At 42.4% G+C, this 13,745-nt stretch overlaps 1 long non-coding RNA gene across 1 annotated transcript in view; it reads right to left on the minus strand.

Moving 5' to 3' along the window:
• LOC139083917 (uncharacterized) overlaps positions 1 to 13,506 on the minus strand; it is a 46,730-nt gene extending 33,224 nt beyond the window's left edge. The window contains exon 1 of the long non-coding RNA XR_011541054.1: positions 13,369 to 13,506. This is a non-coding gene — a long non-coding RNA (uncharacterized lncRNA). The remainder of the gene's footprint in view (positions 1 to 13,368) is intronic.
• Between the last annotated feature and the right edge of the window lie 239 nt (positions 13,507 to 13,745).

Raw genomic sequence — 13,745 nt, forward strand, 5'->3', positions numbered from 1 at the left:
GTACTGGCTAGGCAATTTTATGAGTGTTGTAAAAGGATGTTCCTAGCATATGTGATGTGTGCTCTTTGTTCCAAGATGGTATATAACCACTCTGTACACCCTACTTCTTTAGCGCCCTTCCTTCCCCCAGGAAGCCCTCAGATCTGGCTCATAATAAACTCACCCCAATTTTGATTTATAGATTGGTTATGGATTATTTGCATTGACAGTGGGAAAGAGAAAAATTAAGCCAGGATCATCAGGGTGGATCTAGAAGAATCCAGTGAAGTTTAGTATTAACTTTGATGGAGGTTCAGGGGACCCTACAGTCCCAACAATAGGGTCAGAGGAGGGCCCAGGCAGCAGGAATCCAACCATTTCAAGGCGAATTTACAAATTGACAACTGTACTCCTTTACTTATTTTCCTATGGTGGCATTTACCTCTGGTAAGTGTTAGCTTTGTCTTCTCATTAGACTGGAAGCTCCTGGAAGTCATGTTTTTATCCCTCCTAACACCTAACGTAGTAGACATTACCAGAACTCCAAGGCTGGCCAGAAGAGAAAGCTTGCGTGTGATCACAGAGATCAAGGGTAGCCATTGACCAACAAAGAAGAGACCACAAGGCAGAGAGGCAGGAAGTGAGACTAGATAAGCAGACACAAGCCAAGTTAATGTGTCACTGGATGGGCTGGAGCTGAGGTTTGAAAGAGACTGAAGGTACTGAGGAAGATGGGGGCGGGGGGTGCTTTGACCCCGTTAATGTTGTGTGTCAGTGAGCTTTTGGCCCAAATGGGCTAAGATCTCTGGCCACAGAGAAGTGGTTAAAAGACCCAATACGATCACCTTTGTCTCTAATCAGGGTTGTAAAATGAATCTCACGCCCAGCAGTAGTTTGCTGGCTGGAGGAGCACCCTGCAGTCTCTCCTAGAGCTCCATTTCCTCTATGCGCCCAGTGCCATGCCTCCCCTGGGACACACTCCACATGACCTGGAGGGAAAGAGAAGAGAGTCAAAAAAGAAAAAAGAAAGAAACCCCACAGAACTCAATAAGCGCTTATTCACTGAATGCAGAGGAAACTTCTGAAAGCAGGAAAGAAAACCATCTTCTTAGGTGAAAGAAGCCAACTTGCTCCTCCTTTCTACTCACCTTCCCAAGGCAGACCATTTGCTAGGTTGTAAAGGAGGCCTTGAGTCCTTACCCCACCCCCCAACACACAACACACACACACAACTTTGTGGTGTCCCACTCTCTACCAAGGCCGGGCTGCCTGGTCCTCAGCACCACAGATGGAAAGGGCAGAAAGGAGTGTGATTTTTCTATCCCCTCAGCTCAAGAACTGGTCCAGATGCACTCGTGCTCATCGCGATGTCATGAGCTCTTGCGGGCAGGGACCACGACTGACTCAGCTTTGCCTCCGGAGAGCAGCTTGCACGAGAACGTGCAGAGGGCAGATTCCCCAAGAACATTTCCTGAATGAATAGCTTCCACAGTGTCCCCGGGAGGGGCCCCTACGTCCTGGAGTCTTGGAACTATGGCTTGCTAGTAGTTACTGGAATGAATGGACAGAGGCTTCCTGCAGTAATCTAAGGCAGAAATGTAATGCCACAGAGCCAAAGCTAATTGAAATCCAAATGGCATTAGAGGAATTAACCTTCCTTAGGAAACTTTCTCAGAAGTAACCTTCTAAAAGTGAGATTTGGAGGGGTGGTAAGAATGAGATTAAGGTACGTCCTATTGGGTCCTTAGGAGATCCCTTCTAAAGGGAACCAATAAAAAATGGTGTGTCACCATAACATGGCAGTGTTTCATTGATTCACTCCATTTAACACCTGTTGACTGAGGCAGCTGCTAAGTTTCAAATTCTGGAGATGCACAGTTGATTAAGACAGGCCCTACTCTCAAGGAGCTCATAGTCTTGTGTGGCAGAAAGACTTGAACATAGATTATAATTCCTTGTATAAGTGCGAAAAGAGATAGGCATTGGGGTTAATGGAAGCCCAGAGGCTGACACAAAAAAGGGAACAGTTAGAAACACAAGTACAAACACTCAGTGTAGGTCTTAACGAAATGTAGAAGAAGAAGAAGAAGAATTTGTCTGGGTGCCTCCCATCTTGTTTAGTGGCCACAAAAGTAACAGATACATGGGTTAAAGATGTCCCCTTAAAGCAGCCATTTGGAAAAAGAAAATTAGATCCATACTCCACACTATAAACATAGATAAATTTCAGATTTAATGTTTTTTAAAAAAAGACATTTCTAAAATTTCCAGAAAATATATAGAATATTTTATGATACCTAGGTTGGGAAGGTCTCTTTCATATTACACCAAGACCAGAAAGTTATAAGCAAAGAAGAGAGATATTTGACTATATGAGGACAATAAACAAAAATATAATCGAAAGAGTGAAATGGTCTTTCTGGGAAAGCGCCTTAAAATCAAGGGCTAAGCCCCTCTTCTCTTCCTTCTTTCATTATTGTGAATGCAGTGTAATGCTTGGAGCTCCCGAGGCTATTTAGGACCTAGAGGCAACATTGAGAATCGAAGCCATGAGCCAAAAGATACTAATACCATGGGGCCTCTTCACCAGTTCTGGACTGCCCACTTCTTGGCTTCATTTATATGAGAGAAAAAGAAATTTCTACCTTATTTAGCCACTACTTTTTCAGTTCTCTGACATGAGCATTATTCACAAATTGCGAACTCATACAGAAGCTGTTTCCTAAATCAGGGACATTTCGAGTCATAGGTATGAAAAAGGCACATGTGTCAGGGGAGTAAAGAGAAGCTGGTCGAAGCCTGCAGGGTGCAGAACAGAAGCTCTGCCTCCTGCTCTTTCGACCACCACCACCATCTTTTGTTTCTTATTTAAAAACACATTTCAGAAAAAATTCTGGAAAGGAATGTGCTCAAAGTTAACCCACGTTCTGCGGTGCACACTTAGCCGTGGATTTCAGTTTCCCCTTTTTGTTTCTTTGGTTTTCTAATTTATCAAGAATGCACTTCGTTATGTATTTTTTAAAAAATTTATTTTAGAATCATCTTAGGAAACAAAACAAAACAGTGCTCTCTTTGATTGCAGAAGTCCACCATGCTTTTTCTGTATTTCACTTCTTTGCAGGCCTGTGTGAACAGATCTAGTCTTTATTTTATCTGGGAGAGTAGGATTGGGCGTGTGTGCGTGTCTCTATGTCTAACTGGATACCAGCAGAAACACCTTTTCATGAATGTAAAATCGGATGTTTTTATGAGAGCAACTTAATTTAAACAAGATAATTCAAACACTTGCATCACCTAACACTCACAGAAGACTTCGATGACTCATAGTATCTTTTAAAGGACAATGACCACTATGCCAACTACTCTATGAAAATATAAAGATGCATTAAGTGACAAAACGATATGCAATACATTTTAGCTCTGTTTCCTTGATCTTAAAAAACAAAACAAAAACAAAAAAGCTACTGTCTCTGCACGCCATCCTTTTTGGTAGCAAATGAGGAAAGTATTTCTGGGGCCCCCTCTACGCCATCCTAGCGCATGAGGTCTTATCAACTGCACACTCTGGGCCCCTGGAAAGTTCCATGTGTTTAGTTACGGTCATTGTCACCTTTCAGGTGTGAATCATTGAGACGTTGAACTGGGCCCTGGGCAGAGACGGGCTCTACCTTCCCAGGTGGGCAGCAGAAGGAAAGGTGAGGAGGGGAGCGCAGGCCTGTAGGAGCCAGGGGTGAGTCTCTGACTTCTCTCCCACCCACGCTGACCTGTCAGGAAGGCACAGAGTGGATACCTGAACAGGTGGCAGGCCAAACAGACTGAATCTGGTCCTCAGTACCTCCCAGCCCTCAAATACTGTAGTTCCAGGTCACTAGAGACAACTGAGTGATGTTTCCTGTGATGGCCCTGGCCAGGGGAGTTCTCCAGCTGCAGCCGGTCTGGCCTGGGTGTGCACCTGCTTCAGATCATTGGCAGTGGACTGGAGCCCCTGGCGGAATGGTTGTGAAATTCAAAAACCTGAGTGAAAATTCCAGCTCCCTTTATCCTCGGGAAGCTCTTGGATCCTGTCCCTGTCTCTGTCACTCATCTAGAACTTAAGTATACTACTAGGTATGCATTGGTAAACAACTGCCATGCAAACGGGATCATGTAGGAGCTCAGAGTTTAGTAGAGAAGAGGAACAGACAAGTAGTAACAATAAAGTGTGAAAAGTTTCAAGGGTACCTATAGCAGGCAGACCTGGAGCTGTGTAGGAAGGAGGAATTCCTGGAAGACGTCCTAGAGGAGGTGGCATTTAGGCTATTACCTGACAAATGAATAGCTCAGTCAGGCAAATAGTAGGGCTCGAGGAAACAGCCAGGCTGAAGGGCCAGCAGAGTTGCCACATCCTCCAGAGCACAGTACCTCTCCCTGCCCCATGTGTGCTTAGGTATTTCTCCTGCTTTTCTGTCAGTTCCTGGAACTAACCAGGCTCTCTCTCTCACCTCTGGACTTTGACTCAGGCTCTTCCCTCCACCCAGAGAGAATGCTACCCCTGCCTCCTCAAGTCTCAGCTTGGCTCTGACTGCCCCTGGGCAGCCTCCCCTGACCATCTAGCCTCTTCCTTGTTCTCATAGCATCCTGAAACACTTCCTCATCGTGGCATCTCCCACACTCCATTCTCCACTCTGTCTTCGGTCCAGCACAAGATAGAAAGCTCGCTCAGCCACCTTTTAATCCCTAGTGCCTCACAAATGATAATAACCAACATATACTGACACTTATTGTGTGCCAGGCACTGTTCTAAGCACTTTCCATTTAATCCCCATGACAGATCCTATAAGGCATAGAGACACTGGGTAACCTCCTCAGGATTATACAATTAGTAGGTGGCAGAGCCAGAATCTGTACCCTGGCAGTCTGGCCCGGCTCCCAACCCCTTACCACCCCACTCCGCTCCAGCTGCCCGTGCCGAGAGCACTGGATTCCTAGGCAGGCCGCCTCTCCTGGTACGCTCTAGGTCAGCCTCTGCTACCCCCTGGCTGGGAAGCCACCCAGGATGCAGCCTTTCTCTTCCTTGGGGCTCAGTTTCTCCACCCATAATGGGACATAGAGCGGATCATGTGTAAGGGAAGAAAGTAACAAGGCCAAGATAAGAGTTCCACGAGGTGGGTTCGCAATCACGCCATCCAGCCTCGGAGTGAGTTTCCCTAACCTCCCACTCTCTGCCTCAAGGGCATGCAGCGAATGCCTGCAGGATGAGTGAGCGAGCAGGTGCTTGACTGCATGAACTCTGCCCAGCTCTGAAGGGAGGGAGAGTTGCTGGATTCTAAGAAATAGTAATCTAGCACCCTCATGACTGACTCACAGTATCCCTATAGGAAACTTCCAGAAGAACTGGACTATAGTTTATAACCCTGCTCCTTTGAAACTTGCTTTTCCTCTTTACAATCCAGGCATTGAAAGTCATCCCATGTTAGTATTTTTATCATTGGAAATGAAGTTATTTCCAATGTATTTCTAATTACAAAAAATTGCTGTGTTAAAAAAATTACATATATCTTTGTGCGTTTGTACAACTATTTTTATAGAATTATTAGACGTCTAATTTCTGGGTCCAAGATTATGTAACTTTAAACATTTTTAATTGACACTACCCAAAAAGTTTTACCTACTCACTACAAAAACACCCATTTCCCGCTTGTCATCACCTGGTATTGACTTTTGTTTTTGTCTTTTCCACAATTTATAGATGGACAATGATATCTCACTGTGGTTTTCATCTATATTTCTTTGCATATTAGTAAGTTTGAGCCTCTCTTCATATGTTTTTGGCCACTCGCATTTCTTAAATTTCTTTCATGATTTTTCTACCCATTTTTCTATTGGACTCTTAGTTTCTTACTCATTTGTAACAGCTCTTTGAATTTATCAATTATTTGCCCTTCATTCTGGTTTTGTGACTATTTCATCCCGGTGTGTGGTTTGACTTTGACTATGGTTTATGGGCTTCTTTCCCTCCTAGGTACAACACTTGGTATCTGGATGTCGGCAATTATTTTATGTCGTCAAATTTATCTATATCTTCATTTTGGCTTCTGAGATCCATATAATGCTGAGAAAGCTCATTTCTGCTCCAGGGTCATACAAATATTCACTCACACTTTCTTTTAATAATTTTTATGGGGGTTTTTATGTTTAAAATTTGGATCCGTCTGGAATATATTTTGATAAATGGAATGAAGTAGGGAAGGCAATGATTATGCTAGAACCAAAGAGCTATGCCTTGAAATAAACCTTTTAACCTTCTGACTTGACACTTCAGGAAAATGGTAAATACCAGTGAGCTGGGGGAGGAGGAGGCTAGGGACCTAAGGGGACAGAGCAGCCTGGGAGAGGAGGTGTCATGAACTTCAAAAATACATTTGATTTGGGATATGTAAACACCAGCCAGATTTTGAAAAACTGCATGATACTGGTGAATTTTGGGGAAATCGGAATCTAATTTATAAAAGAAAAGGCAAACCAGCCAAATGTTAATTGGCATTACACATGGAATTTATTACTTCTATTAGGAGGTATCTAATCTTGGCCACATTCTGAGTGACAGAGTCCACATACTTTGGTGGCTATTTAAATAAGGTACTTTTGAGCTCTAATCAAGTTCCCATTCACAAGCAAGCAGATATGATGCATATCGTGGTCTGCGCAATTGGGCAAAGATAAATGGTGTACAACACCAAGCTGATCCAATTACATGTGTGGGCAAAAAATTTTTAATTAAGGGACTAATTCACTTGTTGGTTCTCTGAGGACCAAAAAAAAAGAGGAGAGGTTAGAAGGTGTTGTTCACGAAGCAAGACGGAAGTACCACTGGGAGGCCAGAGAACTGGAAAGAAAGCAGAAATACACAGTGAAAAGCAAACAGAATCAGTTATGGGAGTATCAGGAAAAACCAGCCACACAATCAAATGAGTGGCAGAATGAGAAAGCCAGACCATCTTGTGAGGCAAGAGACTAATGCCAAAGGAAAGCACATCACGACTGCTCTGGGAGGTGTTGACTGAGGCCAGAAAAGCTGGAATTGGCACGCTTTCTCTATGCCCATTAATGGAAACATTTCTGTCCTGTACTTCTCAATGGAAAGGAAGGGGGATTAGGATAATGTCTGGGATTTATGCAAAAAGTCAATTTCCAGGGACTGTCCAGGGCACAGTCAAACGGATTACCAACCTCTTTAAAGATATGCCCCTCCCTCACTGTGTGACTTTAATCAGCTACCTGGCTTCTCTGGGCCTCAGTTTCCTCACTGTGTAGAAACCCTAACCCTAAGCCCTAATCCTGAATCTCAAAGACCAGCTCTTGCAATTCAGAAATCCTATGATCCTATTGCCTGGCATCTTTGCCCTGGGAGCAACACGTCAGAGCCATGGTTCAAGAATCCTCATTGGGCAGCAGAGCTCACCAGGGATGGAAAGAAGGAACAGTAGGCCGGAAGTGAGGAGGCCACCTGGGAAGATATTGCAGTGGTCCAAGCGGAAATGATGAGGACCCAACCAGGTCAGTGACAATGGGGATAAGAAGAGGAGAGGGCTGCAAGAGACAGGAAGAATTTAAAAGCACCCCAGAGACAGATTTGAGAAGGCTTACAAATCAACTCTGAGAGCTAGGAGGCTTCTGACCCAAAGTTCACAATGGTGACCCAGGTCATGCCAGCCCGGAAAGGAAAAGTCAATCGTGCTAAATTATAAGTTTCACAAAAGTATCTTTATCTCCACAAAGATATGTTGAACATACATCAAAAACTTACTTAACTCACTAAGTAATGAGAGAAGCAAAAAGATGATAAAGCTGGTTCAAAGAACATCTTGAGAAACTGGATAACTGTAGACATGTATAAAAAAAATGTTAGGAGCCAGCCCTGATGGCCCAGTGGTTAAAGTTCAGCGTTCACCGCTTCAGAGGGTCAGGTTCACTTCCTGGTCACAGAACCACACCAGTCATCTGCCAGTAGCCATGCTGTGGCAGCGGCTCACGTAGCAAAAATAGAGTGACTTACAGCTAGAATGGAAAACTGTGTAGTGGGGCTTGGGGGAGGAAAAAAGAGGAAGATTGGCAACAGATGTTAGCTCAGGGCGAATCTCTCCCTGCAAAAAAAAAAAAGAAAGAAAGAAAACAGTATTTTTTTTTAAATGTCAGAATGAAGGGCCTAGGTTAGATACAAAACTGTGTTAATGCCATACAAGATGATACAAAATCATAACATTTGGGATATCTCTTCTACTATGCAGAAATTATTTGTATCTCTATAAAATGAGATCTGCAAATTCGTAAGTAACTTTACTGAGTCTGAGACTTTAATTAATAGCAAATAGCAAAGTTAAACAATTCTCATTCTTCTGAATCAGTGGTTCTCAATCAGGGCTCATTTTGCCTCCCAGGGGACATTTGGCATTATCTGCCAAAATGCTGGTGAACATCCTACAGTGCATAGGACAGCCCCACCACAAAGAAGGATCCTGCCCACAATGTCAACAGGGTGAAGGCTAGATAATTACCCCTTGGGTGGGCTTGTTAGAGAATGCCCTTATATGACAACGTCATCATTGCAAGGATATACTGCCCACCTTTATTTTCTTATTTCCAAGTTTTAAATAATTTTTCTTAATGGTAACTGTCAACCACCTGCCTTCAAAGGAAAGTAGGCTTCTCTTCTTTACATATATTTCATCTGAGCATTTTTAAAAAGATTTTCTACTTGACCTGATGGACATCAGAAAAACTCAATTACAGAGAATACCCCTCCCCACTTACTGAGCATTTGTCTCATTAAGATCTTACTGCAGTTGCTGTTCAAAGACTATGGGATTTTTCCAGGGAGCATGAAAGTGCTTGTAAATTGTTTTTAAAAAAAAAAGAATATTCAACAAAAAAGAAAGCAAAAACCAAAAAGATGTTCTGATATAATTGGGGGGAATCTGGCAGAAAGGCATAGGTATAGGACCCAAGAAGGACAGAACGGGAAGAAGACAGGTGCCGACGACCACCTCAGCTGACCCATCTGAATGCATCTTGCCTCTTATTCCTGCTCCGGCCCTGTAGTTCCCAAATCGCTGCCAATCCACCATCCACCGCGGAAGCCAGGCCAGACTGTGCAATGACGTCTCAGGTTCTTCTTTCCTTCCCATCTATGTGAATTCCCTCATTCTGTAAAATGTTTCTGGAGCAATTATTGCCAGGCACCGAGCAGATACAGAGCAAAACTGTCTCTCAGCTGATTGCCAAGGCCCACGGGTTCCTCCTCGATTCGCTCTCCATCCTCTCCACCCTCCTTTCTCTGCTCAGGTAAGGTTCTGCAGCCACAGCTGCTTAACTTATTCCCCGGCCCCAGGTTACTCTCTGGTTTTAGATTATGGCCCTGAAGCACAGCTCTGCCCACGTAACTCCCCTGCCGAAAACACATCCCCAAGAGCTTCCCTTTGCATGGGCTCAGAGAATAAAGTCCAGACACCCTCGCTCAGCAATCAGGCTCCTTCACACTTAACTCCCAGCCTACCTGGCTCAAAGATATCACCCGCTGACAGCACCCTTCACAGCTCCCAGGACAGACGGCAGGCTCTCCCACACCCGTGCGTTCCTGCATCCTCATTTTTGACAACCTCCTCTTCGACAGGTGTCAAAGGCATCAACCAATATATCTGTCATGCTAAATAAGTATTTGGCAGCCCCAAAAGAAACTTTCCTAGCTTGAGAAGACAATTTCCAATAATCTACAGCATGTCTTCTGTAACACGTTTTTAATAGATTTTTTGTTGCTTTTTCACTTAAAAAATGAATTTTGTTACTTTCAAACATTTAAAGGTATAGGTTTAAAAACATAAATTTGAAGCCTTAAGTTCTTTGGAACAAAGATTCCTCAAGAGAAGTGCTATATTCTTTTTATGCCATCCTCACAAAGGACATTTATCATTCATTCAACCTGTGCTGGACACAAGGATATTGTTGGTGGACCAAATGTGGGCCCTTACCTCAAAGAATTTAACAGGCTCCTGGAGAACCCAGGTATTGGACTGTGTGTTAAATGCTGTGATAAGGGGCTTTTGGAAGCAAATATGGGCGGGGGGTGCTCCTGAAAGAGATCATATCTAGACTGAGACCTGATATTTGTGCCTATTAGTTTTTCTCATTCTGTTTTATAAGCAGAAACCTTATATACCAGGATTGTCCAGTTCACAATTTGAATCTCCTTTAGCACTTGTCACAATGTGGTATAGATGGTCATTTAATCTCTGTGCTTGCACCCCACCACCTCCCTCCTTTGGCCTGCCACTTTCTTGCAGATACTGTATCTTACTCATTATGTATCCCCTGGACCTAGGATAGTGACTAGCATTTGTGCCCAACCAGTTTTTGGAATGGAACGGAAGAAAATGGGAATAAAATATTTTAATTACGGAATATCCTCATGCAGCTGCAAGACAAATCATCTGGTTGTATTGATGAGCAAATTCAACTAATATCTGTTCAATTCAGTCCAATTATTGCTTTTACTTCTTTTTCTCCACTGGATCGATCTTACCAAGGTAACCTTTCCACAGGCAACTGCCACTAAAAACTCTCTACAGCCCAGATGCCCGGAGTGGAGAGGGTTAAATGAACCTACGTATCTACCATCTCTTTCTTAAGTGCTGTGCATAAGTCCAGAAATGAGCAGGGAGGCAGTAAATACTTATTGGTGGGCGAGTGAGCTTGAACTCTTACACAGCAGTTGAAAGGTATGAAGGGCTGGGCATTTAACTTTTCTTCTCTCATTTCAGGAAAAAAAACCATAAAATGTTCCAAAGTTCTCAGACAATGAAGATTTGTGCCTACGCAAAGTAAACAAGGAAGTCTCAGCCACAAGTGTCTTATTCATTCTGGTGAACCATTGTTTTCCTCTACCTATACAAGGCAGGCAAGAAAGTCCCACAGAAGAGAACAGATTAAGACAAAGGGAAACTTAGGTCTGAAGTAAATAGTTGAAATGCATTTGAAATATATCAGCTTGGACTAGTCATAATATATAAACAGGACTCTCTCGGTCTGGTCAACCAGACGGATGTTCAGACCAGATGGGATTCCAACCTGTGTTGGCTCTGGCCATGCTTCTCATAAGACCAGGGGTCAAGGAGACAAATGCATCTCAAGGAGATGACAACCAGAAACATCTCACTTAGAACCTTGAAACTACTTTTCATGTCTTTTCCTAATCATCACATTACTTCTAATCTAAGATGCTGTTGATCATAAGATGCATCATTATATTCCAAGCCACTAAGGAAGAACAGATGCTGCCAACTAAATCTGGACACAGAACTTTGTGATCATTTAGAATGTTTACCTGAGGCTCACTGAAAGAGCTCCTTCAGATTATTTAGACACAAATGACCTGTAACCTGTGTCCACGATCTTCTCTCTTGAACTTCTAGCATCAACAGTATAATTTTGAGGATGTTGAGAAACTCTGGGATTTAGCCACCATTTCATATTTGCCTATGTTCGTAGTTCCATTTTTGGCTCAACTGAATCACCTGTCTCTGGAAAGTGAGCATCTTCTGTTCAAACTCAGTAGAAAGTTTCTAACAAATTAATGATTAACCCCATAATGGTAGTTGAGCACGATGCATGAATCCATCACACAGACGTGTCATGTCTTTGAAATTTGTTCTGAGGAATTTGACAGTTCTTCCTGCCTTCAGTTGTACTGCTTAGCCTGGGAAAGTATCAATAATAAAGTACAGGTTTTTACACCCTCATAGCTAACTTCCTTCTTATCACTCATAAAATACTTGGCTGCTGGCTTTCAAGAAAATGTAGGATTTGGGTCATTCCTCCAAAAGCGAACATTTGCTTCCCTTATAATCTATGCCCTTTTGTACTTTTCATTTTAATGCCGTATCATAAAGTGATTTTTTTATTGTGATGATGGTTTCATATATATATATACACACACACATATATATACACACACGTATATATACATATATGTATACATATACATAGAGAGAATACTTGAAATATGTGCAGTCTACTATATGTCAATTATACCTCAATCAAGCTGTTTTTTAAAAAGTGGTGTAAATCATTGATGGATGAATGGATAAAACAAAATGTGGTGTATACATACAATGGAACATTATTCAGCCTTACAATGAAGGAAATTCTGACATGCTGCAACATGGGTGAAACTTGAAGACATTATGTGAAGTGAATTCAGTCTCAAAAGGACAAACACTGTATGATTCCACTTATATGAAGTACCTAGAATAGTCAAATTCACAGAGACGGAAAGTAGAACAGTGGTTACCGGGAATGGAGAGAGGGCAGAATGGGAGTTTATTGTTTAATGGATACAGAGTTTCAGTTTGAGATGATGGAAAAGTTCTGGAGATGGATGGTGGTGATGGTTACACAACAATGCAAATTCTAATTTTATAACCATTTAAAATAACACTGCTAATGCCACTGAAACGTACACTTAAAAATGGTTAAAATGATAAATTCATTGAACTCAACACATATCATTCCAATAATGCAGCTAACTCAGTGGAAGGGACAACTTGCACAGTGACGGCCATGTTCCCCTGCATATGTAAACAGTGACAACTACATCAGGACTGCAGCCAGGCCAACAGGGATCAACACATGCTGCATATGGTTAGAGATCTCAACCTAGGAACAAACATGATCTTCGAATTAATGAAATGATTTTTAAAGGGCAATGGTCAATCTGTCTTGTGTGAAAGAACTGTTGACCACCAACTGTTTAAATATTCCTGTAAGACCTGGCCCAGCCCCTTGCATCCAGTGTGCATTTAATTCTTATTGGTCAAATGAAAAAATGAAAACTTATTAGCATTGCCTGAACAAAATCTTACACTCTCAGCTTCTTTTTCCTAAAATTTTGATCCATTTCCCAGTTCAGTACCACAAATAGTTACTGACAGCTTCAGGCTATGTGAAGAAGGCAACGTTTCTGCCTTTAATCTGATGCTTAATACCAGATAAATATAATATACATCCTATTATGTTTTCATAAAGATCCCCAAATTAATAATGACAGTTTCTCATAGTACCCCTGCTCCCCATACTTGTCTAGGAACCAGAGAAGGAGGTTGCCTCTTGAGAGGAAGAAATCAATCCCTCTGAAATAACATAATAATTAGCGCAATTAAGAGTAGAGAGTGGCTAGAAAAAGCAAGATCAACTTTTAGAAACGTAATAGATTCTTAACGATTTATTTGGCTAACACTGGAATCTTTTTCAAATGCACGTTGACTTCTTTTTCATAGAGTCCTTTTGAAGTTTGCTAACTTAGAATTACAGGGCCACCCTTTCCCTCCTTATGGGTATCACAAATTCTACTTGCCTCACCTCAGTGTCATATGTCTTCCTCCTCTGATGATACAAAGCAACACTCAGATAGGCTCTGGGGTCATAATCATCCACCAAATAAGTTCTGTGATTTTCTTTTCCATTCTTCTTCTTCTTTTTTTTTTTTTTGAGGAAGGCTGGCCCTGAGCTAACATCCATGCCCGTCTCCTTCCACTTTATATGTGGGATGCCTATCACAGCATGGCTTGCCAAGCAGCACGTAGGTCTGGCCCCAGGATCCAAACCAGTGAATCCCCAGGCTGGTGAGGCAGAACGAGCGAACTTAACTGCTTTGCCACCGGGGCAGCCCCATAAGTTCTGTAATTTTGATGTGGTGAGAAACTGATCTGTAGTGGTTGGTTGCTCAACTATCTAAT

The sequence above is a fragment of the Equus przewalskii genome, chromosome 1 (assembly GCF_037783145.1).
Source record: "Equus przewalskii isolate Varuska chromosome 1, EquPr2, whole genome shotgun sequence".
In the NCBI taxonomy this organism is placed as follows: domain Eukaryota; kingdom Metazoa; phylum Chordata; class Mammalia; order Perissodactyla; family Equidae; genus Equus; species Equus przewalskii.